The sequence below is a fragment of the Juglans microcarpa x Juglans regia genome, chromosome 4D (assembly GCF_004785595.1).
Source record: "Juglans microcarpa x Juglans regia isolate MS1-56 chromosome 4D, Jm3101_v1.0, whole genome shotgun sequence".
Classification (NCBI taxonomy): domain Eukaryota; kingdom Viridiplantae; phylum Streptophyta; class Magnoliopsida; order Fagales; family Juglandaceae; genus Juglans; species Juglans microcarpa x Juglans regia.
This window is the reverse complement of record NC_054600.1, coordinates 8,718,199-8,731,510: the sequence shown is the minus strand read 5'-3', so window position 1 is coordinate 8,731,510 and position 13,312 is coordinate 8,718,199.

The window sequence follows — 13,312 nt, the reverse complement described above, 5'->3', positions numbered from 1 at the left end:
GTCCTCATGAAAGTACTTTAAACATGTAAACAGATCATGCCAAATTGGTTGGTAAAAAGAAACCATCCACAAATTACATGGAAAATTCTACAACTCAGCAACATAACTTCAAGTCCCTGAGTTGCAGGATTGATAGATGGATCTATGCTAGGAGGTGTTGAAAAATATGTATAAAATGGTCTTGGTATCATCTGATTTGATGGATTTGTTGATGCATTTGTGGTAGGAGGTGTGATAGGAGATGCGTGCTATTTCCCTTTCTCCATCAGAATACTTTGTTGGAAGAGGAGCCACTATAGACTTATTAATTTTGTTGATCAGTGCTTGAATGTCCTGCACAAGAATAAGAGTGTACACTGAAAATTAATCCAATACAATCACTAAATGGACAGGACAAAACTTAAAAGCATAAAAGTTGAAGCGAAGCTTTCCAACATTAATCATGAAGAACAAATTACCAAATAAAAACAAGTTATATCAAAGGAACAACACAATCATACAACCAGATTTGTCGCATTTACTGATTTTTAACATTCTTGGGATTCCAAATCCAAGCAATGCAAAAAAGAACTTCAAATATTTGAAACTTCTTAAAAATCTCAAACTAAGTTCATAACAAGTGGATATTCTAAATTCTAGAACTGCTAAACATAGATAGAACTGCACAACTAATTTTTCATTAACAACTCTATTTCCCCTTTCCCACCGGTCATGTGATGTTCTTATGTTCTTCAATCGTTTTAACCCTTCAATCAAGATATATTGTAGAAAACGTTGGCATAATATCATTTCCAACTCAATTATGAGATCCATAATGAAATGAAAATTCATTAGTTATGAGGTATTGAGGAATCAGGACTCTTATAGAAGTGATTTTCCCAATAGCCTATAGCACAATTAAAAGGCATATCAAAGTGAGATTACGGGCAATAATAAGCATTATTCTCTCATTCAAGGAAATCCTTTACCTAATTGAAGCTTGATGTAATCTTCTCTCTAAAAGAAACACTATTTTTGCACGCAGTGAGTCGCCCATAGCTGGGAAACAAAACAGGATATTCAAAGAAGCATGAAGCATGACAGAGAAATTATGAAACATTATTTAAAAAAGCAAAAGGCATGACATCCATAAGCATGCGGGCATAACAGGTGGCATCACATAGAAAAATATGAATTCACCAGCTCATCTAACACATACTAGTTCATTCCACGAGATAAAAGCATGGATAAAAGAAATGGATCATGCTGAATTGGTGAGCAGTTCATATCTACAGATGGCTGACTTGATAATTAAGGAGAAGAGACTACATCATACATGATTGCATCCACTCTCTTTTAAGGAGAACAGAGAGTAAAGTAGTGCCCACTGCCTTCATCAGAAAACGAGAAAAAAAAAAACATAAATCCTAATTAATCCTAGAAAGTGGGCGACTCTTTTAGAGGAAAATCTCCTCTCTTTTTCACTCCTCATGGCTGATATTTTAACCCATTCTTACGGGAGTTTTAACACTGAAGCATGCTTCTTTTTGTACATTCAAATGGTTCACATTTTTCCCTCTTAGAAGTTTTAGTTGCAAAAATAGAATAAATAAATAAATGTGTTCTTGTACACTTACTTCACATTAATCTCGCCGTCGCGCATAGAGGAAGAGATTTGGGGAGGCTTCGTTGAGGAAGAGATTTGGAGAGACGGAGGGGAGCGACTGTACGAATTGGGAAGGGAGGGAAGTGGGCTGGGAAGGAGATGTGGGATTTCATTTTCTTTTTTCAGTCTCAATTTGTTTTGTTTTAATTGGTTTTGCTTTTTTACTTTTCATAATTACTTAAATGACCCTGCTTCTACCATGCCACCTTTCGGTACACAAGTGGTACGCAGCTTTGCTTGTACCTAGAAGAGTTGTTGCAAAAACTAGGTTGCCGCACTCCAAAACAAGTCTCTCCCTTACACCCAGCCTCTACTAAACCTAGGATTTTCGTAGCATGATCTTCCTCAAACCGCCACCCCATCAAGCTCTCTGTACCACCAGCCCAACCATGAGAAACTGAGAGCCACCCTTGCCATGATGTGCACCCGAACCAAATTATTTTTGGTTCCACCACCATGAACCAAATTATTTTTGGGGCGTCTTGTCGCTTGTGAAAGACTAGGTGAGGTTCCATGGTGTCATGGATGTTGGCCAGTCAGTTAGGACCCCAGAGGAAATTTAGGCGTGTAATAATCCAGAGGGAAGTATACGTGTAAAATATTTGTTTTATGATATCGTAGTGGAATTTAAAAGAACACGTTGAAGTGACAACGTTAACAGTCAAGTACCAAAATACTAACTTCATGGAAAATGGACTTTTTGCCCTTTATTAACCTCAAAGTCTTACATTATCCAAAATACATAAGGTTAATCACCATAAAGAGGCAAACTGATTACAAATAAAAGCTAGGCTTAGTGATGTACACCCTACGAAAGACACAGAATAGCTATGGCGGGTACTGGGGCTAAGACGAGCCCTAATCTCCATATTCAGGACTCAGGCGAGATTGACTCTATTTCCTTAGGGGTCATGCCAGAGTCTGTACCTACATCAAAGTCTATGGTCCCTAGAATGAAATCATTGGTAGGTTAGACGGCTATGACAAGACTGCTAATGAGAGATAAGGCTACCGAAGATGCTATGGAAAATTTTCATGTAAATATTGGAAAAACAAGTATATGTGTGGAGAGGAACCACCCTTACTCTTACAACTACGTGCATCCTCAAAACCTGGCAAGAAATCACACTTTCAGTGAAAACATATATATATATATATATATATATATGTAGGCATGACGATGAATCACCCTCTCGGAACATTGCTCTCTATTTAATCTTTATGAAAAATAGATAAAAACACATCAATAATATTATGACGAGGAATTACCCATCTCTATATAAGTAGAAAACCTATAAAAACCAATATACGACCTATTTTAACTAAGTAACATTCTTCCACCACACATGTGCTCATTATATAGATATTTGCTCACAAAAATTCACTCGCCACACAAACACACACACACACACACACGCATAGAAACTTGTTGCATCAGGGATGCTGCTCTAGTCATCCAACCAACTCGAAGATACCAACACGTAATATGTTGGGAGATCCCACATCCCAATTATCAGGTGAGGCCAAATATGACGTCGTTCCACTCCACTCCCCATGAGGCATTCTCATTCTCATGTGATGTATATGGTAACGTTTCGCAAAATGGTCTTAGGGAATTCTTTGTCCCGTACCATGAATAGAGACTCATGCTGACTACTCTCTCTCTCACACACACACACACACACCGATATCCATGGTTCCCACACATGGTCTTAGCATCAAATATAAAAAACAATTAAAAATATAGAAAACATTTAAAACAATGGGTACATATGGATAAAATCATAATGTTTGAAATATTTATTCATTCTTGTAGAATAGGGAAGAAGTTACAAAAATAATGCAGTGTCTCTTACACACAACATTCACCTCACATTACCTAGCATTGTCTTAGAAGCTAACCTACTTTCCTATGTCGGAAGCTCTTTCGTTGCCTCTCTACTCCTTATTTTCCGCAACAGTCGTCTTCTTGAGCTCCTTAGCGAATAAAGTTTCAAAAGTGAGATATTGTCTCACATCTAGGTCCTTTAAATAAAGTGGATTGTCGGATGTCCTTTCTAACGTATCTCTAGCTCTAGGTATGCTTGGATATGAGTTCATCATCCTTGTCTTGTCATACTGTTGGATGATAGAGACTAGTGATCAAGGTATGGTCCACACACCTCTACATTCTGTCAACTCCTCAATCATTCCTTAAATGAGGGTTCTCCATATGGCATCGGGCAATACTTATGAGTCTTGACGACACGACTTGTTGCACCTTCACCTTTCATTATAGAGCCACTTTGAATGTGACCTTTTGAATGGAGTGTGGGCTTCTCCATTCGGTGTTGACACATTTTTTAGCCTTTTCGTGTTATCTCGAAAAATTCCAATGTCTAGTTTGGGTCAATCCTTGGCCGTTGCTCCTCTTTGGCGTCATGGGCGGGTAGCTCATATCTCACTCAAGCTGACCAATCTCTTCAACTCCTCGTTCTTGTCCTCACAATAGACGACTTTTCTAACTCGCCTACTATGGCTGAGATGCTCTTTTCTACTTCGCTTTGGGACATATCAGTCGACCTCTCACAAGCTGTACTCTGCGTCTCCCGCTGTTGATTCTTTAGACCATTGGAGTGTTACTCACTTTGCATTCTCTTCCACTCCAAAGATGGTCTGTAGGGGTGGGCAGCGGGCCCTGTACCCCATCTCCGTTCGCCCCTCCTCGCATGTAGAAGGGCTAGAGGGGGCAAAGGGCGAGATGACCCCAGCAGGGCCCCGCCCTCCGCCCTCCGCTCTGGTCCATGTAAGAATGACTATTGTATTGCCTTGGCTAGCTATATAAAGGTTGGGTTTGAAGGCCAAGGTAATCCAAAATCTAACTCTAATGAGTTTAACTTCTTTTTGTATTTATAAATTTAAATTATATTATAATTTTGGTCTAAAAAATATTTTTGGACTAAATTTTTTTTTTAGACCCAATGTATTGGCCTAGACGGGGTAGGGCAGATGGGGTTGGGCGGGGGGCGGGGGAAAAAATCCCACCCCCTCATGGTGTGGTGCAGGGTGCAGGGAAGGGTACCCCTCGCCCTGCACCATGTGGGTATAAGCCCTAATGGTTTGTCCCCTTTTATGCTAGGTAGGGCCCTCACAGATTTGAGAAAACTTCCTCCAAACTTTCTATAAAAATGGTAAGTGTTTATTGATCAAAATGCAACGTGCACATATTTTTTAAAAGATTCAGACTTTTAAAGCTGTCATGTGTGTATTCATTAAAAAAGAAAAAAAAAAAAAGTGCTTCTAACATGATCAATGGGCATATGAAATGTTTTTAAATGGATTGGAAAAAACTTCCTCCAATTCAGTTTGGAGGAAAACTTTGTCTATAAAATAACTTAAATAAGTGCTTTACATAATTGTTCATATATTAACTTAGTAGAGGTAGGAATCCTCTTTCGGTTTGACCTTTTTATCTATTATGTATGTATAGGCTCCACGAACGGATGACGCTCCAAGAACTAAGGCTCGAGGAACGTTTGCTCCCTGTCTAGGGAGTGCTTACACGCTACGTACATGGCTGATGCAGGGGGCTCCCAACCCCCTCCACGAAACCCAGCCAGGCAGAGGATGTTTGTGGAGTTACTACTACATACGCCTCAGGCGATCCTTGAGGTTTCTATTCCAATTCGGCAGCCAAAGCATGTGGAGGGCAAAGTTTTTGTGCTATTTACGAAGGAAGAACTGGATCCTTCTACTGTCCCGTTTCGCTTCTCTTTGGTTTTGAAGTTCTTACGGCAAAGGCCTTCTCTGGATCGTATTAGAGGATTCATTCATAGCCGATGGGGCCTTTCAACACAGCCAGTGGTTTCTGTGATGCGCAGGGCACGAAATGTTTTTGTAAGGTTCTCGAATGAAGAAGACTTCTTGAAGGCCCTTTCACGGGAGAGTTGCGACATTGAGGGGTTGCATACAGGGCCTTTCAATGGATGATAGATTTTAAAGAGGATGAGGAACCGGCGCAGGTGCCAGTGTAGGTTATGCTACCTGGCCTCCCTCCGAATCTATATCAAGAATCATATTTACGTAATATTGTGGCTCCAATTGGTATCTTTTTGCGAAGGGATAATGCAACACGGTATGCAACCAGAACTGATGGTGCGAGAGTTTGTGTGCTTATGAACATTGATCAAGATCCTATTTCTTCCATTTGGATTGGGACGCTGAGGTACCCTACAAGTATTTTTCAAGAGGTGGAGTATGAAACTTTGCCAACATTTTGTTCTTGCTGTAAAGTACAAGGACATAATTTGAAAATGTGTAGGACTAAGCTGAAGGAAGGAAAAGAATCCAAGAACTTGAGACTATGAGGTTGAATAGAGTTTGGGCTCCTAAGGAGAATGAGGATGAGGTCAATGCAAAGAATGATCCACCAGGGAAGACAATAGAGTCTTCCCCTGTCTTGGTTCTTCAAAACTTAGAGGCCAATGATCATCCGTTAAAGGACGAAAGTGATGCAGGGGTTGTGTCATTAGAGACTAAGCTTGATAGGGAAGAAGCTGAGCCCTTAATGCATGAGAAAGACGTGACAATGTGTGCAGAACCAAGTGGAGCCAAAATTGATAGCGAATTGGTTTTGGTGATGGGTTCTGAATAGATTTCGCAGCCTGTGGTTACGTCTCCCATGGATGGGCTGAAAGATAATTCTGAGGTGCAATTAGGAGGTCCACATGCTTTCTATATTGGAGGATTTGCAACTGGTGATTTTTAACCAAGATCATATTGGGATGGAATCGAAGTCTAAAGATGAGGCCGATTTGGCACATCCTGCGAAGGAGAAGGATGGAAGCTTTGACTCTGAATCAACGAGGAAAAAGGTAATTACTAAAAGAATGTTATGAAGTTCTACAAGGGTTCCAAGCAGGCCCTCTCAACATACTCAATGATAAACAAAATTGTGTTTTGGAATATAAGAGGAATTGGCACCTCGAGAAAGCGATTACGAACATTGGTTCGGGTACATAAGCCTTCTATTCTTTTTCTAGCGGAGCTGTTCCAGGATGATCACCAACTGAGTTACTAGAGCAATTATTTTTCGTTTAGTGAATGTCTATCTAATGCGGACTATACTGGTAAAATTTGGTGTTTCTGGAATACTAGGATGCAGGTGGATGTTATGGGCAGATCAAATCAGCATCTTTCTTTGATGATCAATTCCAGTGTTTTGATTTCAGCTATATATGACAAATGCTGGTATTTCGACAAGCGGACTTTGTGGGTTGATCTGCTTGTTGTCAATAATTTGCAGTTGTCTCATGTGCTTTAGGGGGATTTTAATATATTGCGAAATGATAGTGAAAGACGTGGTGGTAGTCCGAGGTTGCTTACAACGATGGATGAGTTTTGTTCTTTTATTGATAATGGCGGATTGGTGGAGATTCCTTTTTTAGGGAACAAATTCTCGTGGTGTAATGGGCAATCTGGGATGGCTCGCTTACGGGCACGACTTGATAGAGTCTTATGTAATCTGAAATTTCTAGAGATGTTCCCTTCGGTACAGAATCATTATCTACCCAAGAGGTCCTCAGACCATTCTCCAATGCTCTTGGGTCTCTCGGAGACTTCATCCACGTATGGTCCTGCATCATTTAAATTTCATTATATGTGGACTACTCATGAGGATTTTTGGAGATGTATGTCGAGTTCCTGGAAGGTAGAGGTTTATGGAAATGGTTTGTGGAAGTTAGCAGAAAAGTTGAAGAGGCTCAAACAGGTACTTAGAACTTGGAACAAGGAGATATTTGGTTGGACTGGGCAACATATTAAAGAGTTAGAGATAAAAGTGGAAGAAGGTGAAGCTAGCTTTCAAGAAAGGTTTTCGGAAGATGTTGAAATGGATCTTTTAGCAAATAAGATGGAGCTTGATGTGTGGTTAAAAAGGGAGGAAGCTCGTCTTGCTCAACAGTTTAAGCAAGATTGGATTTTGCAAGGTGAAGTGTCATCATCTTTCTTTAAAGCACTACAGTCCAGGAAACATAATGTGGTAATGGAAATGAAAATGGCTGATGGCCGTGTACTCAGCATGTCGGAAGGCATTCATGAGGAGGCTTGTGTCTACTTTGAGGACTTTCTGAAGGCAAATCAGTTGAGTTCCTTGCAGAATTTGGCTGCGTTAATTGTGGGCAAAATGTGGGATGAGGAGAATAATATTTTTGGTAGTTCTCCTTCGATGGAGGAAGTAAAAAATGCCCTATTCTCTATTCCTAAGGACAGTAGTCCTGGTCTGGATGGTTTTGGCTCGGGGTTCTATCAACATTGTTGGTCATTAGTAAAAGATGATTTGTTTGAGGCAATTACTAATTTTTTTAGCAGGATTGAATTTCCAGGGTTCTACACTGCCTCTTATATTGTCCTAATTCCTAAAGTACAGAATCCAACGTCGTTTGGGAATTTTAGGCCGATCAGTCTTTGTTCCATGGTCTATAAAATATGTTCTAAGATACTAGTGAACCGTTTTTTAGCGCTCTTTAGCAGAATAATTTCAAAGGAACAATGAGCTTTTCTATTAGGTAGAAGTATTTTTGAAAATGTTAGTCTCACTCAGGAGCTTATTCATGATATTAATAAAAAAATCCAAGGAGGCAATGTATTGATGAAAATTGATTTTGCAAAAGCCTATGATACGATTGACTGGGAGTTCTTATTTTGTGTACTGGAAGCTTTTGGTTTCTCCCTGAAAGCTCAACAGTTTCTGAGGCAATGTGTTACTACACCTTGGTATTCGATTGTAATGAATGGCACAACAAAGGGGTTCTTTAAGGGTGGAAAGGGTCTCCATCAAGGTGATCATTTATCCTCGTATTTATTCATTTTAGTGGAGGAAGTACTTTCCCGATTAATTAAGAAGTTTGAAGATAGATGAGTAAAAGTGTTACTCTCACCAGAGACATGACCCTATAATCTCAGATTTATTATACGCTGATGATATGATAATTTTTTTCCAATGTAGGGAAATCTTCTATTTTGGAGATAGTTGGTACTTTGAACAACTATGCTTCATGGTCGGGGCAATAGGTAAACACTGCCAAATCTCATATTTTTTTTTCTCTAAGCATATTAATAATGCTAGACGGAGGCACATTTTATCCATCACTCAGTTCTCGGAAGGGGTGTTCCCATTCAAGTACTAAGGGGTTCCAATTGTATTTGAAAGATTGAAGTCATTACATTTCCAGGATATTATTCATAGAATTCATACTAGGATTGAAGGTTGGAAAATAAACTTCCTTTCCACTGGGGCGAGATTGATTCTTGTAAATCAGGTATTGTCAAGTATGCCAATTCATCTCCTTTCGGTGATGCATATTCTGAAAATTGTTTATATTCGGATTAACAAGATTTTGAGTACCTTTTTTGGGGCTCTGTTAATGGGAATCCTAAGAAAAAGTGGATTAAATGGAAGAAACTTTGTAATCCGGTGGATGAGGGAGGGCTTGGGTTGAGGAATTTATGTGATGTTTAGAGGTCGTTACATCTAAAATTCGCCTGGAACCTCCTATGTTCTGATTCTATTTGGCAAAATTATTTTTCTGCAAAGTATATGCATGGTGTGCATCCGCTGGAAATTAACGTTACAAGAGGAACCCAATTCTGGAAATCTGTAGCTAATGAATTACATTTTGTTCTCTTGCATTCTAAGTGGATAATTCATGAGGGGAATGTGTATTTTTGGAAGGACAAGTGGATGAGTTCTGGTCTTTTGAGCGAGAGTTGCACGATTGTGGGTGATTTGAATTTGAAAGTGAAACAGGTTATGTTGAATAATAGCTGGGATGTGAATAAACTGGAACAGTTAGTAGGGTCTGGAAAAGCTGAAGAAATTGTCAACGAAATTAAGGGTCGAAGGATAGGTGAAGATAAGCTTATTTGGTTGGGTAATTCGAAGGGTTCTTTTACGACTAGGTGTGCCTGGAGTCTTGTTCGGGATAGCCACCATAAATATGAATGGTCGGATTGGATATGGAATGTTGCAATTCCTAAAAAGATTTATGTGTTTATGTGGAAGGCCCTGAATTCAAGTCTGAGTGTGGATGATCGTATAAGGAAATTGGGAGTGCCTTTAGTGTCCAAGTGTGAGTGTTGTCGACAAGATGCCGTAGAAGAGATTAATCACGTGTTGTATGGTGGAAACATAGCGGCGGCCATTTGGAAATTCAACTCAAACATGTTGGGAATTCCGTTTGTACCAATCCAGTCTTAGAAAGCAACAGTGGAGGCTTGGTTTCAGAGAGCATCAAAATCATCACAACTTGGTAGTCTAATTGGTTTTGTACCAGTGATCATTTCTTGGAACTTATGGAGGTGGAGATGTAAAGCCAGGATGGAAGGTAAGAAAGAAAAGGTTCATGTTTTATGGAGATTGGTAAAGTATTGAATTCATTGGGTTGGTATTAAGATTAGCAAGGCTTCTCGCTTAGTGGATAATGATATTAAGGTGTTAAACTCTTTGAATCTCTTATTATCGCAAGAAAGAAGGAAGTCTTTAAGGTAGTCAGATGGGCAAAGCCAAATAGAGGGTGGCTTAAAATGAATGTGGATGGAAGTAGCCTCAATAATTCAGGAATGTTCAGTGCAGAAGTAGTAGTCAGGAATGAGTTTGGGAATGTGGTATATGCTTTTTTCGAGTTGTATGGGCATGGTAGTAACAATCTTGCTGAAGTTATGGCTCTTTGGACAGGTCTTAAATATTGTAAACGATAGGGGTTCAATAACCTTATCATTGAGATGGATTCTTCAATAGTAATGAATTGGATTAAGAATGGAAGATGTACTCTTTGGTATCTAGAGGACTTTTGGGAAGACATAGTTAAAATGTTGGGAGAGATTAATTTTTATGTTAGTCATATATATCGGGAAGGAAATAAGGCTGCCAATTTTTTGGCCCGGCTAGGAAGTAGTGGTGTTTCCCATGATTGGTTAGGTCAGACGAAGCTTCCTCATTTGCTGAAAGGAATCATCAGAACAAATTTATGTGGTCTACCTCAGATTTGAAAGTGTTGAATGTACCTGGTTAATTCAGGAAGTGTGACTTGTCTTTGGTTAGAGATAGTCGATAGGTTTTTTGAGTACTTGGGGTTTTGTTTTTTTTTTTTTTTTTTTCATTTTTTTGTAAATGCCAAGTATTGTGATTGTTACCACGGTTTTCTTCTACTACAAGTGAAGGCTCATTAATAAACTTGGGCAAGGGTCACTATTGGACATGTGACTACCTTCTCTTAATTAAAATATATATATATATATATATATATATAAACTTAGTAACTGTTAATGCTTAAGAGTTACACACATGTGACTATAAAACGTCATGACTCAAGGTGGAAGGCGATGTTATGCTAGGTGGGAGGCGGCGTTATGCCAACTTGGACTCGGCGACCCATCCTCTATTTTTCTTTTCATAATTAATTCATTTTGTTCATTGTTGTTTTTCTTTGGGAGTATCTTTAGTCAGGATGCGGTGCAAAAGTTTTAAACCCTTCTACCACATGTTGCAACTTAAAGGATATACACATTTTAAAATAAGCAAGATTACATGAGATTATTACTCAAACCCATGAAATAGGAAGTCTCAATCCCAAAAAATACTAAGCCTAATTAATTTTCTCATTTTGGTGTTTTATTTTTTCATTTTTAGTTTATTCGTAGTTTTTTAGGTTTTTTACTTTTCATTTGCGTGCTTTATATTTTGATCGTTTAGATTTTTCTAGTTTTTAGGTATTATTCTTTTATAATATATTTTGAGAAAAACTTATAAACGTATAAAAAGTTTGATTTTACACCCTACAATAGAAAGAGAACATGTAAGCGATGTAGATTATCTATGGTAGAAACGATTTGAGGAAGTCGCTTTCTCTCTCTTTCTCCTGAAGCCACTCTCTCTATATCTCCCCCCTCAGCTCTCCCGTACGAAGCAAGAATTTTTCACTATAGAAAGCTTGAAATTTGATGTGTTTGAGGAACAAGAACCATACCTTTCCATCCCAATGTTGGAGGAAAAAATGCCTTTTCTTGAGATGCTATAGAGCGTAGGATCCCTGCGTTTCTTGCCCATCAAGGGGCCTAGTTTCTAGACACTATTGAGATTACAGCACCTTAGGAAGTCCTGGGATGCAAACCCAAATTCATTCCCTAAGTTTAAGAGTTGCATCACCATTGACATTGTGGAGCTGTATTCACCGATCAAATCAGAGACCATGGACCATCAACATTCACATCTTGAGGGTGGGAGCTCAGAGTGCAACCAAGACCAACTCAGCTTAACAAAAAACCATTGCATAGAAGGTACCTCAACCTCTCAACCTTCTTGAGTTAATCCACAATCGTGGCTTAAGCAAACCCACTTCCACAAATCTCTTCCAATCACCTGGGATTGAAGAAAGCGAAGTGGGTTGCTTATTATAAAGGGTCTTTCACCATCTCATAGGGCCTAAGGAGAGAGAAAATTTGAGTTTCGAGAAAAGAGAGAGATGATAGAGACAAAGGGGAGAAAGAGAAAGGAACTTAGGGAGAGAGAGATGCCAAGAAATTTTGTAAGAGGTAATCGATTTTACAATAAAGGAAAATGATAAACACACGACACTTTATACAATATTTTATACAATAATATTTAAAATGAGGAGTATTTTTATAAAATACCTTATAAAACTAACATCATTTTACAAAAATATCCCTATTTTTATAATATATTGTAAAAAAGTATTGTATAAAGTGTTGTATGTTTATCACTACTCTACAATAAATATGTAAGATGGCATAGGTGTCACACCCTTTCATTGGAGGGTGTTAATTTTTTTCTAGAAACATTTTAGGTGTGGTTGAAAAAAATATTATTTTAAAAAGCATTTATAGATATATGTATAATAATTTTTAATAATATTGCTCATGAAAAATACTAATGGCACGTATTAATTTTCAAGTGACTAACTGGGAAAAAATCTCCATTCGTCCTGCTCCCCGTCTAAGCCAACATATTAGGTTTAAAAAAATTTTTTTTGGTCCAAAATATTATTTTGGACACAAATTATAATATAATTTAAATGATAAATTAAAATTTATAAATACAAAAAAAACTTAAACTCATTAGAGTTAGATTTTGAATTGTTTTGACCTCCCAGACCAATCTTTATACAGGAAGCCAAACCAATATAATAGTCATGTTTAAGGAATGTGAGATTTAATTCTCTCCTTGTCTTGTTGGGGTCATCTTACCCCTCGTCCTCGCTAGGCCTTTTCCTTGCGGGGCAGTGGGGTATAGGGCCCTGCTGCCCACCACTCCTGCTAGGAGCTTAGGGCCACCGATAAAAGTACTGAATAGTGTATTATGTTTTTTTTTTCTAAAGTATATGTGTATTTTTTTAAAAAAAATAGTAAAAAGAAAAACACAAATATTAAAAAAATAAATAAATAGTATTTGATACACCTTTTCGGTATGCGTCGCGGTGGACAAAGCTTTTTCCTTTTTGTATATCAACGTTACCAAGCTCAAAACTATAGATTTGAAATAACGTTCAATCCTAGTTAATAATTTTTAGAATTAATTTAAAAATAAAAACTGCTACGATTATATAAAATAAATTTATAAATTAATGTGAATTTATAAAATTTATTAGATTTATTTTATAATAAAAAAATTTT